The 19,359-nt window shown below is 39.3% G+C and overlaps 1 long non-coding RNA gene across 2 annotated transcripts in view; it reads right to left on the minus strand.

Annotated features, from left to right (window-relative positions):
- LOC135364328 (uncharacterized) overlaps window positions 1–19,359 on the minus strand; it is a 173,085-nt gene that overhangs the window by 22,554 nt on the left and 131,172 nt on the right. Inside the window, exons 4-5 of one of the 2 annotated variants that reach the window (XR_010411206.1) lie at window positions 18,290–18,467; window positions 12,081–12,210 (exon numbers count right to left, since the gene is read on the minus strand). This is a non-coding gene — a long non-coding RNA (uncharacterized LOC135364328). The remainder of the gene's footprint in view (window positions 1–12,080; window positions 12,211–18,289; window positions 18,468–19,359) is intronic. The other variant, XR_010411205.1, reaches the window with a different exon arrangement.

The following is a 19,359-nucleotide window of genomic DNA, read 5'->3' on the forward strand; positions in this document are numbered from 1 at the left end:
AGTAGCAAGAGCATTCCATAAAGAAAGTGAGGATGCAGAAGAGCTGGTTTATGATGGAATGAAGTTTGAATAGGGTAAGCAGTGGAGTTGGGGTCCCCTTTTTCACAATAAAAAGCGCAGATCATGACGGTAGGCAAGAAATGAATAAGTCTGGGACATAAGGGATGAGCTAATTTTGATGTTTCAAAGGGAATTGTGGCATAAATGGCTTCAGTATGAATACAAGCTGAGGTCCCAGATATAGCTGGAGGCCTTGTGAAACCAGCAATATTTGACCTGATTTGAACTCACCAAGGTCAAAGCAGGCCAATCCTCAAGGATGGAGGCCTGGTCTGTGGGTTCTGAGGCTGATTCTGGTAAAGGTCCTAGTTAGGCACTGATACAAATTTCTGAGTAGAAATTCCAGGCCAGGGAGCAGTCTTTGCTCTCCTGAGCAGTCAGCCCATGCTACCTTCAACCCTTACTATCTGGTGGTAACAACCTCCCTCACAGACCAAAGCACATATGGTTTTCAAATCACCAACCCTTTCACCACCCAAAGTCTCTTTTAGTCTCTTTTCCCAGCAGACCCTACTTTGTAAAATGTTACCTACTGTTGAGAGGCGGATATTGATCAGAGGAGGAAGTTAAGTGGTTAAGAGGTGGGAAAGGCATCAAAGTACTAAGCAGTCAATTTCTGGGGAAACATCATATATTATCAGCCAGAATTTCTAGAGAGCCAGCCCTGAGGGAGAAAGAACAAAACAAGAAGAGCCAACTGGAAGACATGTGGAGTGGTTTGCATTCTTTTAAGCTCAAGAGTGACAGCAGGCAAGAACACAGACATTTTCCTGAGGAGAGGCAAAATTCCGAAAGTCAGTTATATGTGTTCTGCTCCTGGTTGCCCCTGCCTAATCATAACGACATTACACGAGGAAAATACAAATTAATAATCAGATGATAATTAGAGGCATGGTTACTCTTGGCCTTGTTAGCCTGTACCTGGAAGAAGGACTGTGCTCAACTTGGCTGCATGTTGGAATCACCTGGGAGACTTAAAAATGGTGATCTTTCTAAGTTCCCCAGGTGATCCTAATGAGTACCCCAAGTTGAAAACGACTAGTCTTGGGAGTATTCTGAGGAAGTTTTTGCCAGAGATGAAGAAGGGGAAGAATACGACTTTTATACAAAGGAGCTAACTTAAGCTTGTGCACAGCAGAGTTTCTGAGTCCCATGGAAGCTTTGTTTCTCCTACTGGTCCAGGTCAAGTAAATCATGTCGTTGCCTGGGTTCAGGCAACGTTGCCTGGATTACATGGGTTCACCCGATGCATACAACAACATCACCGCCAGGAAGGGAACTGGAGAACCCAGAATGAGAAATGATGGATGTTCACACTCCTGGCATCTAGGCCAATGGGCGGGGGGGGGGGGGGGGGGGGGGTCGGGGTTGAAATATGGCTTCTCTCCCTGCCCATCTCATCTCTCCAGCGGACCAGGCTCACTCCAGGTGGGATATATGCTAGGGCTTCCACATGGTGTAGTGGATAAGCATTGATTTACTCATCTGTTCTGGTTTGAAGACATAGGATTAGTTCATGATAAAATAACCCGCATCCCACCAGAAAGGTGATGCCGAACTGAGACTCGATGAACACACTGAAGTTTCAGGGTCAGGAAAGGCAGTCAAAAATGATATGGTATAGTTGGAAAATGAAGCTAAGGGCAAATATGCAAAGCTTTGTCCAAGATGAGATGCTCCTTCTGTTCCTAAAATTTGGAAAACAATCCTCTGACCCTGCTAGATCATATAAGGGCCTTAAGGACCCAGATAACCTAGGATGGAACAACTGGTCTCAGAGGAGACAATCACCTGCATGACACAGTCAAAGACCCACTTGCCTAATTCAATGCCAGACTCGGGTCCCTCCACAATAAGAGTTTGGCCACATTTCCAGTGTTCTTTCATTTTATGATTTGGTTTCTTATTTGTTTGTTTATAGTTGCAATTTATTCTTATCCTGGCAATGTGACTTATTATATTATGTCAGATGTGTCCTTCTCTGCATGAAGGAAGAAAATTAGCTGTGAAGACTTCCTCTGACACTATATCTAAATCATACAGAACTAAATTTTCAAATATTCCAGATGAGACAAACTATTAAGCAAATATTGCACACAAGAGGATTTAGGAAATTTACACATGGCTTTTAAACTGTGGCAGTATAAGTTATTTTTATGAACTTCTGCCTTGGCCAAGATGACAATTTAATCCTTCAAAGAGCTGATATATGTGCAAGTGACCATCCCGGGGCCTGGTGGGTAGCTAATAGCCCTTAATGAAATATGAATCTAAGTCTTACCCTTAGGAGGAAGCCATGGACACGATTCTATCAGAAGTGAAAGTGGGAACATTTGGGAGAAGATGACTGTTCGCTTTAAAGTTAGCAATGCCAGAAAAGTCTGATGGTAGGTTTTCTCTAATGTGGTCTGGCTATTTCAAGAGCAGCTTCAAAGGCAGATGCTGGAATATATTCAGGAGATTGAATACAACCTACCGCTCTCCAGTCTACCAGCCTCATGTCAGACAGCCTTATTCTGATCCTACCAGTATCACCTTTGTTGATCTCACTTCCTGTCTATTTTACCTTTCCACTTCTGTGAGACTCTCCGTTCCAGACACTCCTGTCTCACTCCTCAATTGCATTTTACATTTCCACCCGATAGGTACTGACACCTGTGTATTTCTGGTATTTGATAATGTACCTTACTTGGCTAAGTCTCTGGAAGCCTCATTATCTAAGAACTGGCCTCCCAGCCAGCACTGATAAGGATCCGCTTCCCAGTACTGGACCAAATGACTTGAATCAGACATGTTCTGTAGACTTTAGACAGCAAAATTTTGAAGTTCTAAAAAGAGAAAACCATGTCCCATGCCAATTCCAAAATAAATAACAATAGTGATCAATAAGGATGGGAAACTCTTTAAAATAAAACTGTATTAATACATTTAAATATTATTTTTCCTTCTTTCTCTTCTTGATCTTTAAATGTTAGAGTACCCTGAGTTTGTTCCTTAGGCATTTCTCTTTTTTTTAACTGCACTCACTCTTTAAGTGATTGTATTGAATCTTGTGGCTTTATACATATTAATTCTCTGTTGACTTTCAAATTTATATCTACAGGCCAACCCCTTCCTCTGGGCTCCTATCTTATATATCCTGCACCTTGATGTTTTCACTTGAAGATTTGTAAACATTTCAAACACTACATATCTACACTTGAACTCTTGATTTCCCCTCCAAAGATGACTCTTTCTTTCAGTCTTGCCCATCTCAGTGGATGACACCACCATCCACCATGTTGGAAGGAAGAGAAAAAGGCAGGCAGGAGGGAAGAAAGGAAGAAGGAAGGAAGACAAGAAGGTAGTAGGTAGATAAAGAGAGAAAGGGATTGGGAAGACAACCAGTTAACAGGAGTATAATGTGGTACTGATGGCAGAAAACAGAAAACAGAAAGCAGAAACAAAATTTTAAATAGAATTTTGGTGCACAAAGCACTTTCAAAGACTGCCTTAGGGAATTGTTTATGCTTTATTTATTGATCCAGATTTTAAACTAAATTTTAAGAGAGACCGGCATCACAGAGGTCAACACTTTAAAAAAATGGATGATAGGGTCAGCAATGCCATTTTAAAATGTCTCTATGATCTAACATGCAATCAAGCCCATTGATATTCTGCTAAAGTAAAAACAAAAAAACAAAGAACCCTACGGAAAACAATTACTAGTTGTTTTTGAAATATGATTGTCAAGATATAAAGACTAAGTAAAGTCTAGAATAATAATTTACATTAAGTACAGTAGGTTTAGGGTGCAGCCATTTGTGAAATATTGTCTAAATGCATGTTGGGTGATGTTTGCTTAATTGAAGGCAGGTTTCAAAACCAAATTTAATGAATGGAGAGCTCCAAATCTGGATTTAAAAATGTGCTAAGAAAAAAGAAAGACAGGGGCGCCTGGGTGGCTCAGATGGTTAAGCATCTGCCTTCGGCTCAGGTCATGATCCCAGCGTCCTGGGATCGAGTCCCGCATCGGGCTCCCTGCTCCTTGGGAGCCTGCTTCTCCCTCTGCCTCTCTCTCTCTCTGTCTCTCATGAATAAATAAATAAAATCTTTAAAAAAAAAAAAAAAAAAAAAAGAAAGACAAGGAAGAATCTCCAAAACCTTTTCCTTATCTCTCTCTTCACGGGTGTGTAATCATCACTGAATGCATATCCTTGCTCATGAATTTAATCCCACATGATCAACATTTGGCTATGATTAGCATTTCTACCACCGGTATATCAAGACAACAATGAGCAACTTAATTCTCTTAACTGCCTCCATGCACCATCAATCAAGTCTGCATATATTTATTGGGTGTCCTCTGGTACAAGACCTTGGGCTCTGTCCCGCAAAACACTTCTCTAACTTCATCTTTGCCTAGAAGTTGGCCCTTTTCTGTATTGTTATTACTATTACTATCACCATCATTATCATCATCATCATCATCATCATCATCATCACTTACTAACTTTTAACTAAAAATCTGCTACAGAGCATGAGTTTTATCAGAACACACATTTTAAAGGAGAGAATAAACTATTTGAGAGCATAATTAAGGCTTGAAAGTGGTGCTTTGCTCACCTCCTTTCATTTCAGATATTTTTCTTCCTTCTTTTTTGCTCTGTCATGCTGACTCCAGCAGTTTCACCATATACCACAGACTAATGTTTGTGGGACTGCCGCCAGTTGCCCTGTAGACATGTGCTTCCCATCGGCTTATCTTTACTCATTATTCTGTTCTTAATATCATTGTGCAAAGAATCTGAAGATTACGAAATAACAAGGTTTTCCAATATGTTGCTGTGTTTAAACATGTGATAAATTAACAAGGGGATAGTGCAATGAAAGCATTTGCATTTAATTTCCATTCAAGGCACAGAGCTAATACAGCATGAGAGAGAAAGCCATTTGGTTTATTCTCAAGAGTTTGGGTGAGCACAAAACTAAATAAAGCTGAACCACAACACGGTAGGATTTATTAAAACTGCATGACCAAACAGTAACACCCTCAATAGTGAACCAAACTTCTTTCATCCCCTCTTCACAAATTGTCACAGCAGAGATGGCAAGATTTCCATATATCTAGCAAAATATCACAATGAGAAAGCATTTTGTATGCCAGTGTCCCCTAGATACATATTTGTTAAGGAAAGTTTTCATTAAGAAAAAAAGGTTAATGAGAGTTACACAAGAAAAGAAGAGGAGAAATTGTGATCTTATATCAGTTTTTTCACTCAATCATCGGTCAATTCACATATTTTGCAATGTCCCTTTTGCCATTTGTAAAAATATTACAATAAAATAAAACTATCTTCCATGGTGAAAATGAGAGGTTTTCTGAGGTGACACTTATACAGCATATTTAACTTTTTAAAGAGCTGTTTAAAAAGAAGTATAAAAAGAATAAAGTGGTTTTTCAATTATGTATTAATAATTCAATTGGAAAATCAACATTTCTGTAGATAGTTTGTATGGGATTTGTTGGATAGATATTGCTGTTTTGCTAGAACTAGGCACATGTCCAAGAACAGAGATTTAAATCTTAAATATGAAACACTCCTTTGTTTTGCTTTTCTCATTCTTTGCAAAGCTCATTTTGTGGCTTTAAAAGTATTTGCTTAAGGGATACACTATCCTCAGAAACTATAACCAAGAAGTTGCCAACTTAATATTATTTGAGGGGATGCCAAAAATACCCTTGCAAAAGAAGTCTCCCCATTTCCTCCTTGATGCCTGAAATCTAACAATTGTGATTCACTCAGTTGTATTGATGGTTGACATCTTCCTATAGGTGAGGAAGGAAGGAAGAAGGTATGACTACTCAAATAACCACAAGATCACTGCACTGTACTATCATTCAGCCTATATTTCTCCATGTTATTCACAAAGATATTCTGATGTTTTCAAATGGTTTACTGAAACCTAGCTGTATCATCACTATACCATGTGTTCCCAAACTTATTGAAAGGAGATTTCTTGCAAAGTCCTTGGATGAAGCTGAAAGGATGTTGGCACCTAGGGTTTTGAGCAGAGCAGAGGAAAGAAAGCAATGCCACCCACAATACTCCCCCATACACTGGATATCCTGGGAATGCACAAAGAGAAAAATCAGATTGCCTTTTAGTGACCACTCATCTGCTTCTAAAAGCTCATGCATTATATTTTGGAAAATCCTTTTTAGAATTTAACCGTACATTTCTCTCTTTAAAAAAAAGTTAGGACATTGACCCATCATAGACACACTCTCTTTCTCCATATCTCTCCTTCTCTCACTCTCTCATTTTCAGTGGTTACTTAGAATTTCAAAGAGTTCTAAAATAAACCTAAAAAGTTTCTTCAGCATCCTTAGACATAAATTGTTAAGGTTTTAACATTTGAATTCATCTAAAGTAGGCTGTTGTTTTCTCTTTACATCTTAATCTACAATAAACTATATTCTTCATGTGTTTAATAAGTACTTTCCCATTTTAAGATCACTGTTCATGTTAGAGAATATAGAAACAAAACAGGAGTGAAATAGCTCTGCCTTCTTTTGCCAACTATTATCATATATTAACATAACCAGTTTCCTCCAAATTGAGGGGGAGAAATGGGGTCTTAATAAATCTTATAGGAGGGGCACCTGGGTGGCTCAGTCAGTTAAGCAACTGCCTTCAGCTCGGGTCATGATCTCAGGGTCCTAGGATCGAGCCCCGCATTGGGCTCCCTGCTCGGTGGGAGGCCTGCTTCTCCCTCTCCCATCCCCCCTGCTTGTGTTCCCTCTCTCGCTGTCTCTCTGTCAAATAAATAAATAAAATCTTTTTAAAAAATAAATAAATCTTATAGGATTAATTGAGTCATTCAACTATATACACATATTAATTTGATTTTTAAATGCTCATCAATAAGGTAATAAGAAGGGCGCCTGGGTGGCTCAGTTGGTTGGGTGACTGCCTTCGGCTCAGGTCATGATCCCGGAGTCCCGGGATCGAGTCCCGCATCGGGCTCCCTGCTCGGCAGGGCGTCTGCTTCTCCCTCTGACCCTCCCCCCTCTCATGTGCTCTCTCTCATTCTCTCTCTCTCAAATAAATAAATAAAATCTTTAAAAAAAATAAAAAAAACAAAACAAAAAAAAGGTAATAAAAAAGAAGTAGTGGCCCCAATTTTACATCATTCTGAAGGCACAGATCTTATTATTTGGAGAAAAATATTTTACTTGAAATCCAGATTCTGGGCACAGAAGAATAATAGGAAATTTTCTAAAATTATCTTGATGACTAACTTCTCAGGTCTCATTCAAAATTACTTTATGTAAAAAAGTACTGCTGTAACAGATACCCAAACACAAAGAGGGAGCTTTGGAACTGGGTAGTAAATAGTGGCTGCCAGAGTTTTGAGGTGCTAGAAAGATGGATGTGAAGGGTGATTCTGGTGACGTCTCAGATGACAATAGGGAGCATATTACTGGAAATGAGAAAGCACAAGGGGCAGGGTCACCCTGCAGAGCCATGGGGGCGATGCTGCCAACCCAGGGGGCCTGGAAGGTGGGCCACTGAGCCAAAGAGGATTATTCTCAAGCCTTCAGATCCAGTGAAATTTGTCTTGCTAGGTGTTGGACTTGCTTGGAACCTATTACCCCTTCCTTCTTTCCTGTATCTTCCTTTCAAATGGAAATGTCTCTCCTCTGCCTGTCTCACTATTGTATTTTGGAAGCACATAACTTGTCAAGTTTCGCAGGTTCACAACTGGAGAGGAATTTTGCTTCAGGATGAATCATACCTCAAGTCTCATCCATACCTGATTTAGATGATATTTAGATGAGACTTTGGACTTTAAAACTGATGCTAAAATAAATTAGGACTTTAAGGGCTGTGGGTATGGAATGAATATACTTTGCATGTGAGAAGGACTTGAGTTTTGGGGGTCTAGGAGTAGAATGCTCTGGACTGAATTATGTCCCTCTCCAAATTCATATATTGAGGCCCCAAACCTCAATATGGTAGTATTAGGGATAGGCTTTATGGAGGTAACTAGATTTATTTTATTTTTTTTAAGATTTATTTATTTATTTGAGAGAGCGAGCGAGAGCGCATGCACACGCACGCGTGCATGTAAGAGTGAGAGGGGCAGAGGGAGAGGGAGAAAAAATCCCAAGCAGATTTTGTGCTGAGCTGGAGCCCGATACAAGGCTGGATCCTGTGACCCTGAGATCACAACCTGAGCCAAAACCAAGAGTTGGATGCTTAACCAACTGCACCATCTAGGTGTCCCTGGAGGTAGCTAGATTTAGTTGAGGTCATGAGGGTGGGGTCCTTTAAGAAGGAATACCTGAGAGCTTGTTTTGTTTCTCTCTTTCTCTCCATGCACTAAGGAAAGGCCATGTGAAGACACATCAAGAAGGTGGCTGTCTGCAACCCAAGGAGATAGCTCTCACTAACCAGACAGTGACCCAAGCTGGCACCTTGAGGTTTGACCTCCAGCCTCTAGAACTGTGAGCAGTAAGTTCCTGTTGTTTAAGCTGCCTAGTCTAGAGCATTTTGTTATGACAGCCCAAGCAGACTAATACAAGCACCGAAGTGTTATTTCTTGGGGTTCTTATGCTTTTCCTCAAGAAAGAGAGATAAAAACTTAAAATGATAGGGTTAAACAATAGTCAATGGTTGATAAAAAGAGATTCATTTATCCTTGAAATAAGTAAATTAAATGGCATGTTTCCTTTACGACACAATAGTTACCTACAAATTACTAAGCCATTTCTTTTTGTTATCAGCAGAAAAGTAAAAACTACAATACTAGTAGTGATTGCTTTTTCCCTTCACCAAAGGGACTTTTCATTTATCTCTGTCTCTCCAGCTTGTTCAAACACGGTTCTCTGTGGCATGAAAATCTGATAAAACTCAGAAGGGATAGCAAAACTTAACTTCAGTATTTTCCTGCTGAGCATGAGAGGGCTTTGCAGACCCTAGTAAGATGACAATCTAAGCTGTAGCATCAGAAAGGACACCTCGCTTTATCCCCTCCTAAATTCCTATCTCTGTCAGGGCAGTAGCTCTAGAGAAGGTACTAGGGATTAAGAAATTCGAGGTACGTTTTCCTTCATACTTAGAAAGATTATCTCTGAAAGTAAGTTCATTTGTTTCCTACATCAGCTTTTCATAGATCATAAACCTTCATTAGAATCAGTTTCTTTTAAATCCCCTTAAGTTGGAGATCTTGAGGTATTGATAACTTACCCAAAAATGGACCATACTTAAATATTGTTAATCATTACATATGGAATAAATATATTGCCATGTAGCTTTCCCCACTCAGGTTTTCTTTTTTAAAGAAGATAGAATATTTTGGATATGGAAATACTGAACACCATGGGATTTTGTTGTGATTGTTTTTTAATTGCTTATGAAAGATTTCACATGATTTATGCATAAATAGCTTTGGGTGCTTTCTAAAGGCTTAGTTCCAACATTATGGTTGTTCATTCATCCTCTTATGGATGGCTTTGGTACTATGGGGTCTCAACTAGGATGCAAAATCAGCTTTAGAAGAGATCTATGGTGATGTACAATATGGTACAATGTTGAATACAGGTCAACTCAAGTGGACGTGAGTATAGGTGGGTCTTGAGCTGGAAGAAGGGGATTACTAAGTAGTTGTCAAGGCGGAAGGAACTAAACAGAAATTCAGTTACCAAACCAAGGATCAAGATATGAACGTGGGCTTCAAAATAAGGCAGAAATTCACAAGGTCATGGTGGGGCTGGTATTAAGGAACCATCAAGTCAATTCACCTGCTTCTAAAACACAGGCCCTTGAATCACTCCTGCCTTAACTCAGGATTGACCTCGGAATCCAGGTGTAGCTAAGCCAACAGGAAATGTTAGGAAAGGAGCATAACACAGGTTGCAAAGCAAGCCCTGACTGCCCTAAGCTTTCATTCAGTGATTATCGGTCCCAAACTCTCAAATGACCACACACATAAGGATTTAGTCTGAGCTCTGCTTAGCACCAAAACCAAAGGAGAACTTCATTTTAAGCTCAAGAAAATATGTAAAATATCTATTCATGTATTTTACAAATGTATTGAGTGCCTACTCTTGTGCTCAGCACTCTGCTGTGGATAAAGTGATGAACAAGTCAGAAAGTACTTGTACTACTGAGAGAATGGAAGAGATGGGGCTAGGAGGGAAAAGCAGAGGAGAGATCACACAAGGTGTATAGGTCAGGTTAAGAAGGTTTCTTCTAAAGTCAGGGACTTTTAGATAGATCAGTGATTCGTTCTTAGTTTTTTTATTTCAGGAAATATCATTTGGCCAATGAGTGGAAAATAGATTGTAGAGGGCAAAAATAATAACGAGATAGCTTGAATTATTTAACTTAGCACACATTTGACATTTGGAGATTATTTCAATGATCCCAGTGAGAGGTGTTGGTGCCCCAGACTAGGATGAATGTAATGGGATATCAAAAACATTCTATTTACATATTTAGAGGTAGAACTAAGAGGATTTGCTACAAGATGGGTAAGTGAAGTAAGGAAAACAAAAGACGAATCCAAGTTTTTGGCCTAAACAATTGGGTGGATGGAGATATCACAGTCCAAGATGGAGAATAGTGGAGGAGTAGGTTTGGGAGAAAATAATGATGGGTTCCATCTGTAACATATAAAAGAGAGATGCTAGACATCCAGGAGATGGTTGGGACTAAAGAGAACTTAAAACTATGTCCCAGTTTTCTTCTTTGTTCTACTCTAACCTTGAAATGTCATTTAAATTTCTCCTATTTATTCATCAGTAAAATAGATATTTTAAAAATATGTTTAAAATAGGATTTGCCACATATTTGTCAATGCTTTAAAATCCTTTTTAAAATCTCTTCCCCTAAGACATATGAAAATGTGACATGGAAAATCTTTGTTTTTATAAAAATAACTAGTGCAATGAAGACAAAAACATAGTCTCTTTATAGACTTCTAGTTAAAAAGAGAGAAAATCATAAAAATTAATTATATGACTTAAAGTTAATACATATTTCTTATTATAAAATTAACTTGAGGGCGCCTGGGTGGCTCAGTTGGTTAAGCGACTGCCTTCGGCTCAGGTCATGATCCTGGAGTCCCGGGATCGAGTCCCGCATCGGGCTCCCTGCTCGGCAGGGAGTCTGCTTCTCCCTCTGACCCTCCTCCCTCTTATGCTCTCTGTCTCTCATTCTCTCTCTCTCAAATAAATAAATAAAATCTTTAAAAAAAAAATTAACTTGAAGTTATCGGACACAGTTTTTTTACTTGAGTTGAAAGCATATTTTCACTTTAAGACAAAAATAGTTACTGCCAAAATTAGACAATTATAGATATATAGCAGAAAATAAACATTTGAAAACAGTCTGGCATATGCCTATGTCCCAAATTTATACACCCTCTGAATATTTCATACCTCCTCCTTAAGACAAATACAAAGTTTATGTCGAATTATTCTTTCTTTACAAAGGTGCCTCTACATTTAAGCCCAGATCTGATAATACATATACCTCCCATGTGTAATAATGAATATTCATATGAATCATGCCAAGGAGGCTATAAAAGAAATTACATCATTCTTTTTTTTCCCTTTTCTTGCCTCATGAGATTTTCCTCTAATTGACCACATAGAGATAAGAGTAGCCTGGTTGAGGCATGTTACTCGATTTGCCAAGATTGATATACCTGCTCTAGCTCAGAGACAGCGGCCTCCTCCCTCTCTTCCGCTGTTTCATTGACCCATTGTAGAAAAGTAGGCCCCTACCCAGTGCCTGAGACAACGGAGATCAGCTTTCACATCTCCCATGCGGAAAATGGTACCATTTCTATTGATCAGTACTGAGTGAAATATAGTACTCTAGAAAGCTAAAAAGCCCTCTTATGCTGGTAAGGAAGTTCTGCAGTGTTTGAATAAGTGTAAGGGAGCATGAAAAATGTTAACACGAAGAAATGCCTGCCCTGATCATGTGGCAGCCATCACAGATAGTTCGCGTGATTTAACTTACCACACGCTTGACTCAAGGGAATTCTCCATTCACCTTCATTTATCACACGATGAAGCCACTTTATCGACACATTATGACCATGCGTTCCTTATTCTCTCTTTTTCTGTGACTAAAAAGGTATTTCTTTCTTCTTGGTAAAGAAAACAGAGAATCTTTTGAATAATATTTCCACACTTACTTTTCTCTTGCTGTAAAATGTACTGTGTTTGTTTACATATGAACCTGAAAAAAGAAATTTCTGGGGGGAAAGTATTGCTATGTCTAAGAATAACATTCAGAGATATTCCTGCTTCGAAAGTTTCTAAATTATTTAGGGAGTCAAATTTTAATAACCAGAAGTACTCCAAAATTCAAAGTCCTATTTTAATAGAACTAATTTTTTTCTAAATATTGAATTAAAACTGTGCTGGAATTACACACAATCACAATGATGAGGTTAGAGAGATTTCCCCATTGTCATTGTCAGGATAGATCACAGGGAAGTTTACAAGACTCAACATTTTACTGTATCTTAGAGTGGCCTGAGGCCCTGAATAGCAAACAAAGCTTTTCTGTTTACAGAGCTTTTATCAAGTTGCACTGTTATCTTTGTGGTCCCAGGGACCAAAATGGTGGGGGGAAATGGAACAGGGATGATATGGGGCAATTTTCCACCCCACCTTCTTTCTCAATCACCTACATCCACCTCTCTCTTTCCCTTTCACACTACAGTCTCACCTTAAATAATCTCATTCATTCCTAAAGATTCACCTGTTGCCTGGGGCACCTGGGTGGCTCAGTCAGTTAAGCGTCTGCCTTTGGCTCAGGTCATGATTTCAGGGTCCTGGGATTGAGCCCCATGTCGGGCTCCCTGCTCAGCGATGAGTCTGCTTCTCCCTCTCCCTCTGCCTGCTGCTCAAACTGCTTGTGTGATTGCTTGCTCTCTCTCAAATAAATAAATAAATAAAATCTTAAAAAAAGAAAAAGATCTATCTGCTGCCTATGTCTTGATTCCCAAATGTGTACCTCCAGATCTTTTTCCTGCATTCCAGGCTCATACATCTGACAATCTACAGCTCACCTCAACCTGGATCTCCACAGGCAGCACCAACTTAACTTCACCAAAATGGAACTCATTGTCTTTCTCTCTCCAAACCCTTCTGCTCCTGTATTCTCTATGACATACAACATGCCACGCCTCATAGAAACCCAGGAGTCATCCCAGACTCCAAACCCTTCCTCCACCCACCTCTATTGTCTGACTGCATCTTGTTGGTTTGAAATTCTTAACATCTCTCGGATCCAACCCCTTACTAAGCTACAATGATAGGATTTATACCTATGGATAAAAAAGAGTGTGGCCAGATCCACTTGGGGGCAAAGGAGGTTGGGAATGCCATCATGGAGGGGGTGATCCTTCAGCTAGGGCTTAAAAGGAGGTAGGTATGGAGGCCATTCCAGGCAGTGGTGGCAACATAACCAAGGGTTGGACAAGACAAAATTGCAAGCCTTTCAGTATGACTAGGACATAAAGCTGAGTATAATGGGGAAAACCTGACAAGAGTGGAAGGTGAATCAGTAAGCGGGGCCTCGGGAGTATAGGTTATTCCAGGGACTTAAGCAGAGGAACAATATGATCAGACCTGACTTTTAGAAAGCTCTCTGGCACTGGATGGAGGGTAGATGAGACAGGGACAAGGCTAGAAGAGGAGGTTGTTCTATAATCCCTGTGACAGGAAGACCAGTCTAAACTACAAGGGATAACATAAAGAGGCAGTGTTGAAAACCTCTGATCTGAAGAGTAAAAATATGGCCCATACAGTCCTTAGTGATATGACCTCTGAGCAGCTAGTTTACCTCTTCTCTCTCCACCCTGTGCCTGGCCCTCCACCTCCAGCCATGGTAACTGCTTGTGGTTTCCCACACACACTGAGTGTGCTCTTTTTTACCTCTGTGCCCTCTGCTCTATATATTTGCCCTTCCCCCTCCACTTTTCCCTAAATGAGCAGCCATTACCTCTTCTAAAAAAACCCTGATCCCCCTCAAATCCTAAATTTCCTTCCTGCCCCAGCTCATCCTATGTCCTACCTCCTCTGTGATCAGAATCTTCCCTTGTTTTCTCACACCATGATGATCCTCTGAACATTAACTGCACTCCCTTTCTGATCCAATTACTCAGTGCTTAACACATACGAGCTTGTCTTTTTAATGTACTTTTCATCTGGATGGTTTTTAGTTCTTAGCTCCACAATTAAATTCCAAACCCCTGAGGGCAAAGTCAATGCCTTCCTGGTATTTGTTTGTTTGTTTGTTTGTTATTATAGGGGAGGGAAAATATATCTATCATCACTTCTCGGCCTTTTGGCTAAGATCAAGTGAAGATATATCTATCATCATACCTGGCTATACATTGTACTTAGCAAATAGTTTAAAAATGCTTATTGCCTTAATTATCTTTTCTCTCTCTCTTTCACACATACACACACACCAACATTTTAAACTCTCTTAATTATACTGGATGTTTGATGTCTTCGTAGTCCCTGTCACAAGAGTAGATTACAGGTAAGATCGTGTTATAATGAAATTCTTTCCCATTCTTTCATCAACATGTGTCCAAAAGTTTGTGCAGGGTCTAGAATGGACATATGCTATACTGCTATGCACTGAAGGGTGTCTTCCCCAAATTTCTATGTCGAAGTCCCAACCCCCATTGTGACTGTACTTGGAGATGGGCTTTTAGGAGATGATTAAGGTTAAAAGAAGTCATAAAGGTAAAGTCCTAATCTGATAGTATTGAAGATATAAGAAGAGGAAAAGTCTCTTTCTCCCTACACACACATGTTCCAAGAAAAGGCAGTGGGAAGGCACAGTGAGAAGTGGGACACCTGCAGGCCAGGAAGAGAGCTCTCACCAAAACCTGACCATGCCATGATCCTGGAGTCCCAGGATCGAGTCCCGCATCGGGCTCCTTGCTCGGCAGGGAGTCTGCTTCTCCCTCTGACCCTCCCCCCTCTCATGCTCTCTCTCTCTCTATCTCATTCTCTCTCAAATAAATAAATAAAATCTTAAAAAAAAAAAAAAAAAAAAAAACCTGACCATGCTGACACCCTGACCTCAGACTTCCAGCCTCCAGAACTGTAAGAAGATAAACGTCTTTTGTTTAAACCAGCTGGTCTACAGGATTTTGTTATGGCAGCCCAAACTGACTAATATACATACCAAAGTTAGGGCTGTCAGAAAGTCTCAGCGTTAGGCATTCCAGATCATGTAGAGCTTCTGAGGCTCCTCAAGAGGAGTCCATTTGAAAAATAATCTTTGATGTTAAATGCCATCACACTTTCCTCAATCTGGCAATTCACAGCTTATACATTCAACACAGATAACAACAGATGATACAGTCTTAGCTGAGAAAAGGAAAATTTTAAGTGTAAACTCTCAGGTAGTAGTTAATGAAAATGCTTGACAAAAAAAATTAAAGAAAATTCTTGATAAGACAGTTAATTCAAATGCACTCTTTCCTTGAAGGTCAGACTGTGGTTTCATTGACGGCAATGATGGCAATCAATTCCCAATGGGTAATAGGACATTAAGTTACATTCAAGATATTGGTAAAGAGGCCATAGTTCTCATGGAATAGCATCACAGATATCTAAGACCACACAGAAAATGAATGATTTTGGAAAGCCAGGACTCTATTTCAGCACAAATTAAAACTATTCTCTTGGGTGTACCCACACAGAAAAAGAACATGAAAGGAAAGACATCTTAAACGTTTTCTTCCTATGGACCAAATAAATTCTTGGTATACTTGTAGAATTTCTAGTGCAAAGGTGTGGTAGATGTTATCTAGCCAAAGAGAACAGAAATGCTTTCTACAATATTCCCTCCCATCAGATAGTGCAGTAGCCTTCTCTTGAATATGCCCAACGACAGTCAAACTCCTTGATGTCCATTGTTGAACACTAAATCTTAGGATCTTAAGTTTAACCAAATCGTGTTTAAAAAAGAAAAGAACCTTCTTTTGCAAATTCCTCTGAAGCAGGATAAAATGATAATTATGTGGCTCTTACATCTCCACCAAGGCCCTTCAAATATTTAGAGAGTGCAATAAAAGTCATGCCCAGGTTAAACATAGCCTATTCCTTCTCTGCCCTCTTGGTCCAACTCTTTTGTGTACACACTTATGTTAATTTTTACTTTTATTACAGTGGGGAAAATTAAGCCTCTAAATTATCACTTTAATAAATAAGACTATGAAAGTGATTAATAGCTTTTAAAATTATTGTCAGTAGAGCTCAGCCCCTTTTTTAAAAAAGTAAATTTGCAAAGAAAAATTAGAAACATGTCATGGGCTAACATGGGAGAAGGGAGAATCTCACTTTCTCTACTTTAGAGTTTCCCTTGATCACTAATTACTCAGATCGGCTACAGAACAACTCAACATGAGGGGTGGGAACAGGGGAAAGAATGAAGATCCCCTGCAAAATGAACACATGAGTTTACTGTCCCACAGGATTCTCAAAGGAGTCCAGGAACTGAAAAAGGTCAAGAATCACTAAGAGAAAAACTCTTCAATAAACCTGAGACTCTAGAATAAAAAGGGTTAAATGTATTAAGTATCACCAAGTTGATTTGGGAATAGAAATAAGGAGATTTCATTGGATTTTCAACCTCTGTAGACAATGGAAGGTGTTTGTTCAGTTAACTGTTCTAAAAACGACTTCCTGACAAGCAGTGGGTTGCAAGAGTTGCTCACAATAGTCTACATTTCCCACACAAGCCGCTGAGAAAATCCTGATTTCCGTGGACTGTTTCTGAGGAGTGCCATTATATTACACTCGAGAAAAGGAGTGGGAGGGAGGAGGAAAACACTGCTTTCAATTCTCTTACAATCTATTTTTAACACGCCCAAGAAGGTTTTGAGCTATTAATGTAATGAGGCTAGATTCAAAAACAAAAAAGAGCAGTAGGGCAGTAAAGGCCCAGTGTGGAGGGAGTGATGCTGATTCCTTTAGGACGCCAACAGCTGTTTCAATATCACATGGATGTTTACAATAATCATCACCATACATTTAATTGGAGGAAATCTTGATAAAAAGCAAATGTGTCACATGAATGAGTTAGCTTTTCCCCTGCTATTATTTTTTTTCATGGTCTATTGTGGTGTTTCATAACTCTCTGTTGCCCATCCACTGAATTTTATTTTTTACATGCTTATCAGGAGAAATTTCTCAATCCTTTACCCTGGTGGTGCTCTAGAATTTGTTTTTTGGTTTTTTTCCATGAAAAAATGAAATCTATAGATCTGATCACCATAGTTGGGATTCAGGAATGGTACTGCCTGCTACAACAGTCAGAGAATAGCTTAAGCTAGTGTAGCATCATTTAAGGTCAAGATGCACCAAATTTTATGACACTGCAGTATCCATATAGTAGTGCTCTGATACTAAATTTCAAAATGACAATGCAATCAACAGCCATGAGTTAGTGGAAAGCTGAAAACCTTAGGCATATTATTTTTTAATTATTTTTTGCAAGTTCTCCCTCTCTTCATTTTCCAGAAGGCCAGCATACCAGCCTTCCTACTGATTAACTAAACAGGTATTAATTATGAAAATTATAATAGTAGTAATAGTAGTAATAGAAAAATACAAGCGTATAATAGTAGTAATAGTATAATAGTGGTAATCGCAACAGAATAATACCAGCTGAATCTGTTAAACATTCAATGATGATCCAATACTGAGTAGTTTATAAAAGACATTTCATGGGGCACTTGGGTGGCTCAGTTGTTAAGCGTCTGCCTTCAGCTCAGGTCATGATCCCAGGGTCCTGGGATCGAGCCCCGCTTTGGGCTCCCTGCTAGGCGGGAAGCCTGTTTCTCCCTCTCCCACTCCCCCTGCTTGTGTTCCCTCTCTCTCGCTGTGTCTCTCTCTGTCAAATAAATAAATAAAATCTTAAAAAAAAAAAAAGACATCTCATTTAATCCTTGGTTTGTTTGTTTTTTTCCACTTACAGATGATAAAAGTGAGGTTCAAGAAAGTTAATTACTTGACAAGGCAATACTGCCAGTAAGTGGTAGAGCTGAAATTCAAATCAAATTCATTTTACTCCAAGTCCCCATGTTCTTAACTCCTACGATACTACTTTTAACCATAGTCCTGGTATACCCTGTGAATCACAAGAAACTTCTATCAAGCAAGATAAAACACTTACTTAGAAAAACTTACCTGGCACTGGGACTCAGAATTTACTGCTCAGCTTCTCTAGTCTTCCAACTGAGGTGAAGATGGAGGGAAAAAAGAGGGTAGGTGAATGGAGAAAATAAGTCATCCAATGGTTCTCATTCTGCATAGTCAGTGTCTTCTTCTTTTCATGGTCATCTTAGTCTTGAAGCTATCATCCAGTCTAGGAGAGGAAACTCTATGCAATTAGTCCAGCTCCTCTGAAAGGAGTTTAATAATCTACCAAATACCAAACCATCCTACTAGTATGGTTACTGCTATGATTGTATCAGCATACTGACTGGTACCCTATAGAATAGAACAATGACATTTTTTAACCAGGGTTTATTTATTAGACTCTTTAATGTACCTGTATCATAATTGTATAGGTATAATAAAAAATTCATTAAAATGTCTTAAAAGAGGCATAACTTGAATTTGTCTTAAAAGTTCAAAAATAATTAGAAATGGAAATAATTGGCAACTCCTTAACATGAAAGAAAGGATGATTTAAAAAAAATGAAAGTTAGGGGCACCTGAGTGGCTCAATTGGTTAAGCGTCTGCCTTCTGCTCAGGTCATGATCCCAGGTCCTGGGATTGAGCCCCATGACAGGCTTCCTGCTCAGCGGGGAGTCTGCTTCTCTCTCTCTCTCTCCCTCTGCCCCTCCACCCCACTTGTGTTCTCTCTCTCAAATAAATAAAGTCTAAAAAAAAAAAAATGAAGGTTGCTCAGATTCGTACAGAAACATGGAAAAGATGTCTGGGTTGTGAGTCTCAGTTGTACCCAGTCTGCCCCCAGATTCTGGTTGTTATACCCAGACTCAATTCTCAACTCTCAGTTACTCCACTTTTTCTTCTTGACCCACTTACCTTCTGTTTTGAACTGTCTTCTGCCTACAGATCCTATGCTAGGACAAAATTATGATTACTGATAAATGGACAATCTCAATAATATTAAAATAAGCAGGAAAAAAAACACCCCTGCAATGTCTATGTCTAGTCAAAACAATTTTTAAAAGTTGTTTTATTTTTGGGCACCTGGGTGGCTCAGTTGGTTAAGCGACTGCCTTCGGCT

Source organism: Mirounga angustirostris, unplaced genomic scaffold (assembly GCF_029215605.1).
Source record: "Mirounga angustirostris isolate CCGP_5_RB_7025 unplaced genomic scaffold, mMirAng1.0.hap1 SCAF_5, whole genome shotgun sequence".
NCBI lineage: Eukaryota > Metazoa > Chordata > Mammalia > Carnivora > Phocidae > Mirounga > Mirounga angustirostris.